The sequence below is a fragment of the Equus przewalskii genome, chromosome 23 (assembly GCF_037783145.1).
Source record: "Equus przewalskii isolate Varuska chromosome 23, EquPr2, whole genome shotgun sequence".
Taxonomy (NCBI): Eukaryota; Metazoa; Chordata; class Mammalia; order Perissodactyla; family Equidae; genus Equus; species Equus przewalskii.
Genome location: NC_091853.1, coordinates 4,889,743 through 4,903,466, shown reverse-complemented (window position 1 = coordinate 4,903,466; position 13,724 = coordinate 4,889,743). Strand labels below are relative to the sequence as shown.

The window sequence follows — 13,724 nt, the reverse complement described above, 5'->3', positions numbered from 1 at the left end:
ATTCTTTACATTCCTGCGCCCCTTAGTGGGTGAAAGCATTCCTTTGTCTTTCAGGGGGTAGGGCTAATTGTCCCTTGAGCACACTGCCGGGAGAAAATATCATTTTGCTAGTAAAGCATCAGGCTGAAAAGATAAGTTAAACCATGTAAAGCAGAAACAAGTATAGTCATAACCTTGATAGAAAGCATGCATACATTTCAGAAAATATCAGGGGTGTTGGTCGGCCATTCTTCACTGAGGGGCGTCCCTGCGCCCCTTGGCCCTTCTCAGCCTGGACCCTGTCAGACGGCTGTATAGGCGTCGGTAACAAGGCTCCCGGCAGAGTCCATTAGCAGCTAATGCCAAAGGTACTCTCGCATATCCAAGTTTCGTAATGAGCCTTAATAAAATTGCCCACCCTAGAGAAGAAAAATATGTAACCACCACTGCTACCGGATTGTCACTATACAGCAGGAGGCATGCACCAGGCATACATGAAGAGAAAAAATTTGGAAGAATTCAAAGTCAATTTTTTAAAGTATGTGGTTTTGAAGTATAGTTTTAAAAAATTACCATTCTCAAGAAAATCTGAACAGCCGTATGGAACCTGTCTATGCTTTTGCTGTGAAATTGCTACTGAAGGCCTTGTCCCTTTCATCACTCACTACTCCTACAAAAAACCACACCTAAGAAATTCTTTTAAAAATTAATGTCAGGACAACAGGTTTTTCCTGAGGAACACATGTGATTTCTTCCTTCTAGTAAGAGCTAGATAATGCACTTTATTTCCATTTTACACTGGCTGCTTAAAATTTGCGACTCAGTTACAGAAACTGAACTGACTCGTTATTAGAATATTGGCATTCTCCTTATCTATATCTACCACTCGTTGTATCTAGGATGTTATTGAAAGCAGCTTCTAATCCATTTGGGAATAGATTGAGTATATATTTTACCCAGGCAAATTTTATGACTAATTGTCTACTACCTTTAATAAACCAAGTGCTTTAAGTCTTTCTGTGGGGTGATTAACAGTAAAGAATATAAGTGAATGCAAAGGACTAGAGATTATTAATTTAAAAGCATTTTTATGTCAACAGAGTGAACTGAAGTGCATTTCCTCATGTATACGAGTCAGTAAGTCTTTGCTCTAGCACAGCATAGAAGCAGAAGACAGGGTCATTCTTATCTCTAGTCATCAACACTGTTTGTCTACCTTAAATAGAGCCTTTGTACTTTAGCTTCCTTATTTTATTATTTTTTGCTTTTCATGTTAAATATGTATGTCTGCAAGTCAAGAAAGTGCAACTTCTGCTATAAAACTGCACTGAAAAGAGCTAGACCTACAGGATAACTTAGCAAATGGCACTTACGTTCAACCATATGGGTAGCTAGTTTCAAGGAGTAATTATTTAGTGGGCATTAAAACACCACTTATAAACAGAGTGTTTACCAGTTAAAAATTAAACAGTAAATTATGTTTATTGCTTTTCTCAAAGGCTAATCTCTGATTCATTTCGTTTCCTTTCCATGATAACTTACTCTATCAAATCCTGCCCCAGTGAAGCATTGATTACAGGATCCCTAATCACGTGCTGAGGAAGCTAGAACCTCACAGCCCGAGGTCCCTTGAAACTTCTGCCTCGTGGGGGCTGCACACACATGCAAAAGCACTGAACACACGAAACAACTGCTGAACAAATGAATGTAATTATACTGTAAATCTTTTCTTACTTAGATGGTTCATTTTAAGGAGTATATTGCTGGCATACAAGCTAGAAGTGGAATTGTCTGCTGCTAAGGGTCACAAGCAAACTCAAGCCCTCCAGCCTTTAGTGTGACACACTTGTAATAGAAAATTATAGAAAGAATGTCTTGATTTTCTTGATAGTTGCTATATTTTCATTATAACTATATCTAGATATGAGGTAAATATGATATGTAATATAGATGCATACTGATAGATGTTATGTGTCAAATCCATACATAACTATAATAAAAGTATCGATAGTCATCTCAATAACGCATAACTTGTCTACATTGTTTGAAATTGCAACCCCACTAGCAGAAACCACACCCACACTGCTGATCTTCTCTGTTTTGCTCCATGTTTTATGTATCATTTATCACCTTCTAACACACAATATAATTTTCTTATTTATTATGTTTATTTATTGTCTTTTCTATTACTAGAAGGTGAGCTCCATGAAGACAATTTTTAACTCTCTAAAGAAAATATTCCCTATGTTATCAATAGTTTTTTTAATTTACAAAAATCGAATGTGAATGTATCGATTTTAAATACACGTATGGTAAACATTACGACTATGAAGCCCTTGTGTTCCGTAAATGAATAAGTATTAAAGGTGGAATGGATAATTGTAAAATTCAGGAAAATATCCACTTAAATATCTCACTTCTTCTTTGGCCCTTTCTTTCAAATTATCACATTCTAGTTTCTGGGCTGGGAACTGAGAGATCTGAGCTTATCAGAACAAAGTAAGCCTAAGGACTGTGAGAGAACTCTCTTACAAACTGCTCAAGCTCAGCTCACGAGCCTTGTAAGCTTCGTATTATTGCTTTCAAGGCTTTTGCTTTTTTTTCTTTTTTTGCACCTGGATTCTCTATCTTTGAAATAATTAGAACTCTGACTTCTAGGGAATATAGTAGTTCATTGATATATTCCAAGTATCCAGAACAATGTCTGGCATGTAAGTGCTCAATAATTACTTGTGGAATGATATCAAGTACTATGACTTTGCAGAATCTGAATACTGTCTATAAAGTGTGTTACTTTGAACAGTGTTATAGGAGACATGTACCGTCATGTCTTCTTAATTCTTGACACTTAATCTCTTCTTGGTTACTTAAGTTAAATAAATATTGGCTTTTCTAAGTTAAAGCATTCCTTCAAAATGTTTATTTAATGGAGAGTTGCTCAACTTTACGTTGCTCTCTTCCTCATGTTATGTACTTACTTATTTCTATATGCTCTGTAATGAACAATGACAAAAATTGGGAGAGTATTATTCATTTCTGGGATCATTTTTCAGAATGCACATCCAAAATTTGTAGTTGATACCTAGTGTTAAATTGAACAGTGGGGAGGGAAAACACGTGGAGTCTTCACATGCACAGTGATCTTGTACTTTTAAAATCCCATAGTTTTTGATGAGTCTAAATTCCAGACACACTTATACTGCCTATAACTAAAATACAGTCATTTATTGATATTTAACATTTTCAGACTTTAAAAAGCGTAAAGCCCATCAAAGCAAAAGGCCCTGGACAGCAGACAACTGCTTTTCTTTATGTACCTGGCTTTACCTAAATCATCCTGTTCTTACATTTCCTTAATTTTCCTCTCTTGTGCAGTCACTGATAGCCTGAGGGAACCCACATCAGAAAGGAGACAGAAGAGGTCTATAATTATTTATTTTTCCACTTTTTTTGAGGTATAATTGACAAATGAGAATTATATATATTTAGGTTATATGACATGATTTTTTAAGGAGTATAACATGATGATTTAATATATATATACATTCTGAAATGATTACCACAATCAAGTTAATTAACACATCCATTACCTCACAGAAGTACCTTTTTTTTGGTGATAACACTTAAGATCTACTCTCTTAGCAAACTTCAAGTGTACAATACAATATTATTAACTGCAATCATCATACCATACAGATCCCAAGAACTTATTCATCTTAGAAAGTTTGTACCCTCTGACCAACACCTCCCCATTTTCCTCACTCCCAGCTCCTGGTAACTGCTGTTCTACTTTCTTTTATATGAGCTCAACCTTGTTAGATTCCACATATGAGTGAGATCATACAGAATTTGTCTTTCTGTGTCTGGCTTATTTCACTTAATGTAATATCCTTCAGATTCATCCATGTTGTCACAAATGGCAGAATTTCCTTCTTTTTCATCGGTGAATAATAGGCCATCACATATATATATATATATATATATATATATATATATATATATACATATATATCACATTTTCTTTATTCATTATCCATCAGTGGACACTTAGGCTGTTTTCCATTTCTTGGCTATTATAAAGAAGGCTGCAGAGAACAGGGGAGTGCAGATATCTCTACAAGATCCTGATTTCATTTCCTTTGGAAATATTCCCAGAAGTGGGGTTGCTGAATCAGTGGTAGTTCTATTTTTAATTTTTTGAGGATCCTCCGTACTGTTTTCCATAGTGTCTGTACCAATTTAATTCCCACCAACAGTGTATGAGGGTTCCCTTTTTTGCATGTCCCTATCAACGCATTATCTCTGGTCTTTTTGATAATGTCTATCCTAACAGGTGGGAGGTGATATCCCATTATGGCTTGGATTCACATTGATGATTAGTGACATTGAGCCCCTTTTCACATACCTACTGGCCATTTGTATGTCTTCTTTGGAATAATGTCTATTTAGGTCCTTTGCCCATTTTTTCAACTGTTTTGTTTTTGTTTTTGTTTTGCTATTGAATTGTACGGGTTCCTTATATATTTTGGGTATTAAACCCTTATTGGATATGTGGTTTGCAAATTATCTTCTCCCATTCCATAGGTTGCCTTTTCATTTCCTTTATGGTTTTGTTTGCTGTGCAGAAGCTTTTTACTTTGATGTAGTCCCACTTTTTAAATTTGGCTTTTGTCACCTATACTTTTGGTGTTATATCCAAAAAATCATTGCAAAGACCAAAATCAAGGAGACTATCCCTGATGTTTCCTTATAGGAGTTTTATGGTTTCAAGTCTTACATTTAACTCCTTAGTCCATTAATTTTTGTGTATGATGTACATAAGGGTCCAATTTCATTCTTTTGCTAGTGGATATCTAGTTTTCTCAACACCTTTTATTGAAGAGACTATCCTTTCCCCATTATGTATTCTTGGCTCCCTTGTCCAAGGTTAGTTGACTGTATATGCTTGGATTTATTTCTGGGCTCTCTATTCTGTTCCATTGGTCTATGCGTCTGTTTTTACACCATCACCATACTGTTTTGATTGCTCTAGATTTGTAATGGTTTGAGATCAGGAAGTGTGATGCCTTTACCTTCGTTCTTTCTCAAGATTGCTTTGGCTATTCAGGGTCTTGTGTGGTTCCATATGATTTTTAGGGTTTTTTTTTCTACTTCCATGAAAAGTTCTATCGGAATTTTGAGAGCGATCGCGTTGAATCTGTACATTACTTCGGGTAGTAAGGACATTCTAGCACTCTTCTTCCAACCTATGAACTGGAAGCTCTTTCCATTCACTTGTGTCTTCTTCAATTCCTGTCATCAATGTCTTCTCGTTTTCAGTGCACAGATCTTTCACGTCCTAGGTTAACGTTATTCTTAAGTATTTTATTCTTTTTGATGCTCTTGTAAATAAGATTATTTAAATGGCATGTGTGTGGAGTGGGAGAAGGTGCAGTGAGCTGCTGAACACTATAAAATTGCCAAATGTATCATTAGTATTCCCCCATCCTTCCTTCCTCACTTACATGATAGTCCTGTGCTCTCGTGGACTCATGGCACCTCTGGTTATCAGAGTTCTGCACTTTCCAAAGTGCCCCATTTTAGAAATTTATCCCTCTCTCCTCCCTGATCATCAAAACACTAATTCCTTCAGTAACTTCCGATCTGATATTAGGAGGAAATTATGAAATTGATTATATAAATCATATGATTAAGGTTATTCACAATAAAATTAGTTCATTTATTTGGTTATGTAAACTCAATAAATATTTACTAAACATTTAAATGCCAGTTCTGCTAGGTATACAGAAATACCTAAAACTCAGTCTCTGCTTTAAGGAACTCACAGTTTCGAAAAAATGAATGATATACTTAACTTTCCCAAGGATATTATTAATTTTCTTGGAAATGTTCACAGATCATATCGCAGTTGTTTTCACAACATGTTTAAGATCTCAGATGCTGCCATAGGCAATGAAGGATAAGAGTTCATCTTATGCCATGCCCCATCTTGCATGTTTTAAGACAGCAATTCTGAATTACATGAAGATCCTGGAGCAGACTGGTTGATTCCTCCTCCCATGCCTTTGCAAATGCTACCATTCCTATGTACAAGGCCTACCCCCTACCTGCCCTTCTTGCACAATTCTTTGCATTTGTCCAAAGTCAGCCCTGATGTCAACACTTTGCAGACGCCTTTTTACTGTCACCCTTCTCCTAATTAATCCCTCCATTTTTAAGCTAAATCTGTGCCTTGTGTGTCACATTGTGCTCCCTTTGTTTAAATTTATCTCCTTTATGAGTCTGTGAGCTCCTTCAGGCAGAGATTAGGAATTATTCATCTCCCAGGTGGGCCCATACGTAAAGAACTCAACAGGGAAAATGGAATGAAATTTTTGAAAACCTAGTATTTTCCTACCTTTTTAAACAGGAGATAGAAATAAATCTTTTTGAGTAGCTCAGGTTTATCACTACAGGTTGTGCAATATTGCACAGTGTTGCAATTTATCGTTTGTCTCTGCTTGCCCTTAGAAAAGATGATCAAACATTTTGGTTTTATTCTAGGTAGTCTCTGCTTTCAACTCTTTTTAGTTTTTCTCCTTGCATGTCTCTCTGTCACCCCTCCAGTTTTTTCTGGTGTCAGTGTACCTACTTTTTTTTTTTTTGTAAACATTTAATCAGTAAGGTTGTGCAATAAGCTCTCAACGATTATTTTTTGTTTTGTTTTTATTTTTGTTTTGGTGAGGAATATGAGCCCTGAGCTAACATCTGTTGCCAATCTGCCTCTTTTTGCTTGAGGAAGATTGTCCCTGAGCTAACATTCGTCTATCTTGTATGTGGCATGCTGCCACAGCATGGCTTGATGATCCGTGCATAGGTCTGCACCCGGGACACAAACTGGCAAACCCTGCGGCTGCCGAAGCAGAGCACATGAACTTACCCACTATGCCACTGGGCTGGCCTCTCAATAATTATTTTTTAATTGCTATTATTTTTCTCTTCCACCTCTTGGTTTTTTTTTTTTTCATTTAACACTGGTTATAAACACTGTTATAAACACTAGCTTATAACATTATATAAATTTCAGGTGTACATCATTATATTTCAATTTCTGTGTAGACTAGATCATTAGGGAAATGCAAATCAAAACTGCAATGAGATATCACCTCACACTCATCAGAACGGCTGTCTTCAACAAGAAAGGAAATAAGTCTTGGAGAGGATGTGGAGAAGAGGGAACTCTTATACACTGCTAGTGGGAATGTAAACTGGTGCAGCCACTATGGAAAACAGTATGGAGATTTCTAAAAAAATTAGGAATAGAACTACCATATGATCCAGCGATTCCACTTCTAGTATTTATCCAAAGAACATGAAAACATGAATGATATATGCACCCCTATGTTCACTGCAGCATTATTTACACTAGCCAAGACTTAGAAGAAACCTAAATGTCCATCATTGGATGAATGGATAAAGAAGATGTGGTATATATACTCAATGGAGTACTACTCATTTATTAAAAAAAAGATGAAATCTTGCCATTTGCAACAACGTGAATGGATCTTGAGGGTATTATGCTAAACAAAATAACTCAGACAGTCAAATACTGTATGATTTCACTCATAAGTAGAAGATAAAAACAACAACAAGCAAATACAAAGATACAGAGATTAGATTAGTGGTTACCAGAGGGGAGGGGAGGAGAGAGGAAGGCGAAAGGAGTGACAGGGCACACGTGTATGGTGATGGATGGTAATTAGTCTTTGGGTGGTGAACATCATGTAGTCTACTCAGTGTGCCTACTTTTAACAGCCCATCTCTTCTCTTTCTCTTCCTTTCAAATGGTTACATTCTAATTTCTGGGCTGGGAACTCAGAGACCTGAGTTTATTAGTATAAAATAAGCCAAAGGACAGTGACAGACTCTCCTACAAATGGCTCAAGCTCAGCTCACAAACTTTGTAGTAACTTTTTATCATTGCTTCCAAGCCTTTTACACTTGTTTTTGTTTGCCACTGGATTGTAAGTGGTTGAAGTAACTGGAACTCTGACTTCCATTTAAGTGGGACGTGTTTCTGGATTTTAGACCTATCCGTTCCACTTTTAATGCTCAATCAGTTATATAACACAAGGGCTGTATAATTGTACTGTTCAACATACATTTCTTTGAAATCGATATATTAAAATCCAGATCTTTTATACTCAAAAACTGATAATGTAGGGGAAATTTTTCTTGCAGAATTCCATACATAATTAACATTTTTTCTTATTTCCATTTTGGACATTTAAAGATATTCTAGAACCCACTTTCATCCTTTTGGAAAACTACGTAATGACAATAGGCACCATTTATTGAGCACTTTGCATGCATCAGGCACTGTGCTGAGCAAATGGCTTACCTCACTAATCCTCACAGTCCTAAAGGCAACTATTATTAGCTCTATTTTACAGACAGAGCATCTAGACTTAGAAATGAAATCTTCTATAAGCTAGTTAAGCACAGGAGACAGGATCCATACATTAAGCAATCTTGAAAACCAATATTTTCAACTCTCCAGTCATGGTTTGCTCACTATTGCGTTAGTAATTTTTGGTAACATTTTTATCGTTCACACGTGATTCATATACCGTACAACACACCCTTCAGCAGTTACCCACCCACTTTTCCCCAAAAGTGTCCCCACTCCAGCCCTGGGCAACCACTAATCTACTTTCTGTGTCTATAGATTCGCCTCTTTGAGACATTTCATATAAATGGAATCACACAATATGTGGTCTTTTGTGTCTGGCTTTCTTCACATAATATTTACATTTTCAAAGTTCACTCATGCTACAATATTTATCAGTACTTCACTTCTTTTTATTTCTGAAAATATTCCATTGTAGGGATATACTACATTTTATTCATCCATTCATCATTTGATGGCCGCTTGGGTCGTTTCCACTTTTTGGCTACTATGAACAATGGTGCTGTAACCCATTAATATTTGCAAAAACATTTAAAATATTTGGGAGGGTCAGTGGGAAAAATGTTAAACTAGGAGTTCTGAAACCTGACGTCTACTTTGGCTTTGGTAGTAATTCTAGCTTCACTAATAGAGATTTGACTAAAATTCCTTCCACCTTCAACAGTCAATAATTTTATATGTTTTGTCTTTTTCAAGTGTTTGGCCTAAGACCTAAGCCCTGTGGCAGAAGAAATGTTAGGTCATTACAAGTATAAATTCTACACTGCAGCTAGGAAGTGCACTCGGTATTGTAATTAATTTTAACTTTAAATATTGTCTATTTTTTTAAACTTAGTCTACTCTAAAGTTCGGAGAATACTTAAAAATTCAATTTTACATTGTCCCTCTTTGAAGAAAATTTACTCTCCATCATACCAAATGATAGGGTGGTGCAGTGGTTAAGTTCACGCTCCTGGCTTACACGGATCTGGGGTGCAGACCTATGCACCACTTATCAAGGCATGCTGTGGTGGCATCCCACATACAAAATAGAGGGAGACAGGCAAAGATGTCAGCTCAGGGCCAATCTCCCTCAGCAAAAAGAAGGGGATGGTGGCAAATGTTAGTTCAGAGCTAATTTTCCTTAAAAAAAATTCTAATAATAAACAAAAAATAATCTGAACTTTTGGATTGTACTGAGGAAAAATTTTCATTTCTCCTCTTTTTATTTCTGGCAGAGAATGGACAGTTCCTAAAATCTTGTCATTTCTCATCACAATGTAGAATTCATCTTGCTGCTTCTTTGTACATAAAGACCAGGTTTTAGGAAGATTTCAGAAAAGTCTAGTTGACCATTCAGACATGCTAGAAAGCTGGAGCAAACATCCTATTTCTTTTGGTCACTCTCTTGGGTAAATAAAGTTCTGGTTTTGATGCAGGACAAACAAAACAAAATCTCGAGTCAAAAATCTGGTAACTAATTAGCAGTCTGCTTACTAATGAAAACTGAAACTACTTTTTGACATTAAGGGAGAAGAAAATTACATACAGAACTACACTTCTAGAAGTTGTTCTCACAAATTCCAAATCTGGCGAGAGACAGCTACACGTTGAGTAACTTCACAGCCAAAACGCCAGTTCCTACTAACGCCTGCAAACTTGTGGGTGTTGCGTGGGTTGCTCGGTCGTCACCCTGGAAACCGCAGCCTGACAGGTCCTTCATAGGCACCAGCCAGAGCGCCCGTAGGGTGAGTCAGGCTGTCGTCTGCGCCTGCGCGGGGCCACCGCACCCTCGTAGTAAGAGAGGCCCGGATGGAGAACGCGGCGGCGCGCCGTTACCATGGCAGCCGGGCCCTGGCCGCGGTGGGAGCAGGTGCTGGGCTCTCCCTCGTCTCATTGGCTTACAGAGAGCTTAGAAAGAGGAGGAGAGAAGAACTTCCCCGGGCAGCTGTGTGACCCCAGCCGCTGCATCTTACACAGGCAGGAGGGGATACAGAGGGAGAAAGGGAAGGATGATGCGGAGATACTTACGGGGGAAAGAGGGGAAAAGGGTTAAAGTCTGGGACAGCTGGGAGGAAAGGTGGATAGAGAAACGAGGGAAGAGCCTTTCTGTTGGCGCCTCATCCTTCGGAGTCTGGGGTCCACCGAGCCTGGCGCTGGTGGGGAAGCCTGGCAACGCCTTGCTTCGCTTTGTATGAGGAAAACCCCTTCGAGGGTAGCTTAGTCTCTCACTTTTGTTCTATTCTTTCCCCTCTCAGAGTTCTCATCCATGGGAGAAAAAAGTCACTGCTGAAATGTTGGTTTTCATGAAGAGGCTAAGGTATTCATTTAATCGGTGGTACCTTGGGACCCTGCATACAAATTAAAATTATCACCTAGTGTTTGTTATTATTATTAATTTTATTTATTAATAAACATAATTAAATAATTAAGTATTATTTATCGTTATACTTTGTGACAGATGATGAGTTTTTCTAAAAAAAATTTACTCATGGGATCACAGGTTTGGCAGGATGCCCCAGGAAGAATGGGCCAGATGGTCTCATGTTAAGTATAAGTATGGCTTAGCTTTTGCTTAAGTAGTTATTTAAAAGACGTTCTTTTTGACATTCTTTCAGTTCTCTTAGATTTTAAACAAGCATATGTTTAAAAGGCTATGAGATAAGATTGGAGTCAATGAATTAGATTCAGCTGTTTTTGAATGTTCTGAATCCCGAAAGAAAGTTATCAAAATTGTGTATATGTCTGGACTTAGCTTGGACGCACAGTAAAAATGTGCAGTCACATTCCCTCATGGGATTTAGCAGACACCCAGGAGGAAGGAATTAATTTCTGTCTCCTACTACAGTTCCCTATTAAGAGGGTGGTTCTGGTCTAAGTGCCTTACATAGATTTTTACTGATGATAAACATTGAAATTTAAATGTGTGCAACTCACAAGGAGTGAGAGTTAGATGACTCAGTTTTGTAAGATGTAATTTTGTTCCCGTTTGTTGACTGTGTACCATATGGCCGATACCCAGGGGATGAAGATTAAAAGAACTGAAGGGGATTGAATATCCTGTGACGCATTTGAAAAAGGCTTAAGGGATTTGCTAACCAGAGTTTGTGATTTATGTTCTTTGTTTACTTTAGAACCAGCCGTGAGTTTTTTGAAGATGTAGATAGGAAAACAATGGCACTTCGGATTTGATGCAACTTCATTTACGTTTCAGGCACTTCAACTGTGGCTTTTTTCTTTTTAATTAAGGCATAATAGGATAATTTAATAACACCTAATATGTTTAACGTCTCAAGCATTTTGCTTTTATTTATTATGCTGATTCTGTGTTTTAGTTTTAAATGGAGTTTTCACATGGGTGAGATTCTTTGTAAATAGTAAGGCATATACACTAAAATTTTCAGGCAACCAGTTATTTATAAGTTCTGAACTATATTTATTATAAAATTAAGGGAAAGGACTGAAGAGTTCCACAGAAATCTTATTCTAACAATTAGTTATGTAACTTAAACATCTTAAAATAGTAAATACCAAGATCCCTGATCTGAAAAGGAGCTGATTATCCTAAGGCATTTGTGACTGTGAAAATAGTATTATTTAAATAAGTATCTTGGATCACAATGAGTTTTAATTTATTCTACATCATTCATGGCACCCTTGCTTTTAATTAGTAGGTAGACATAACAGTTTACATAGTTTAGTCTGTCTTGCAGCTACGCAGTGGTAAATAAACTCACTCTGAAATAATGATTTGGTTTCTCTAGGTCATCTCAAAATATTGCTCTCAACCTCTGCTTTATAAGTTACTAAAGCCTTACTTTGAGTCCTTTAAGAAAGTCCACGTTGTATTCTTAGTTTAAAAGAAGTAAGTATCTAAAAGGAATTATAGTCTACTATATAGTCTAGAATTTTTTTAAATCCTGAATTCAATTATACAGACAATAATCGTTTATTTTAGATTAAGCTTTGTCATGGTACTGTGTTTTTGCTTTTAAATTCTCTTGCTCTTCGTGAGTTGGCAGTTATTTGCCAGTTTACATCTTATGGAAAAAGTTATAAGAAACCTTAAGGGTCATCTAGCTCAACTGTTTTTCTAAAGCTGCACTCTCCGTTGTCATTGACAGAGAACACAGCACTTCCAATAGGCAGCTCACTACCCTTCAGGACAAGTTTGAAAATGTTATTTCTGTCTTACGTTGCCAGGATCTGTCCCTGAGTTTCCAGCCCTTGATGCTTGTTTTACTACATGAAATTATACAAGTCCAATCCTCCTCACATGGCAGCCACTTAATATTGTAAAGCAGTTGTCACGACTCTCCTGTGTTTTCTCTTCTTTGGGCTAACATTCCCAGTATTTTCAAGTATTCATCAGAAGCTGGTTTTGAGGCATTTTACTCTCATAGACTGCCTTAGTCCCTTCCTCTCCTTTATCCCCCTTTCTCCTGATTTGCTAGCCTCCGGATGTATTCCAGCTTGTGTTTTTTCCCTTAAACTGTAGTGCAGGACACTGGGTAGGGTGCTTCACACGGTATCTGTATCTCACCCATGGTCTCAGCCTTGGGGCTCATTTACGTTTGGGATGTGCTTATCATTCTTTTAACTCATTTTGAACCTACGGTTCACTAAAACCTATTAAAATGTTTTTCACGCATAGTCCTGAAAAGCTGTATCTCCTCGCTTAGCTGGTGCTTCTGCAGCTAGTGGAAAGATGTTCTCCCACATGCTTTCACTATCGTTTGATGGCAAACTGTGGCAGGAAGAAAGTGCAAATCTCACTTTAGTAAAATTGGCACCAGATTAGGTAGTCTTGTCAAAGATTTGGGGAGAGTAAAGTGAAGCCAATGGCCAAAACAAAGTTTGTGGATAATTTGTTAATTCAGGCAGAATAGCGCTCATTTCATATCTTTAAAAATGTGCCTGGGTCTCATGTGTTCTTGACATCTGTGCTTTCTGCTTCAAAAAAGGTCTTTAGGCCACTTATTCTTGATGTAGGAGCAAGAGAAGGCAGGTACAGAAAGAGGGTCCCAGGTGCTTGGAGCCCTGAAGATCAGATTTCTACGGTTCTTTTGAAACTGGACCTAAAATTCTATGTCCATTTAGGGAGCACCGCTCTTTTTGTTTTTGGTTAAATCAGTAGTGGAAAACGTTCAGATTATTGCTATGTATTTTTACCTTTGGCTATTTCATGACAATTGGATCTATATAAACAATTTTACCTCAATCCTTTACTTTTTGGAAAGATATTATGACATCAAACTGACCCCTTCTCACTCCTTCCAGATCTTTCTTCAGGAACACACTTATGTTCAGGCCACAC

General features: G+C 37.3%; 1 protein-coding gene across 9 annotated transcripts in view; it reads left to right on the top strand.

The window, feature by feature from the left end:
• The first annotated feature begins 10,146 nt into the window (after positions 1-10,146).
• CCDC181 (coiled-coil domain containing 181) overlaps positions 10,147-13,724 on the top strand; it is a 44,516-nt gene continuing 40,938 nt past the window's right edge. For 2 of the 9 annotated variants that reach the window (XM_070591542.1, XM_070591536.1), the window contains exons 1-3: positions 10,186-10,387; positions 10,666-10,727; positions 12,172-12,272. The gene's annotated coding sequence lies outside the window, so the exon portion shown is untranslated. Of the gene's footprint in view, positions 10,623-10,665; positions 10,728-12,171; positions 12,273-13,724 lie in introns of all 9 variants that reach the window. The other 7 variants (XM_070591545.1, XM_070591540.1, XM_070591543.1 and 4 more) reach the window with 5 other exon arrangements.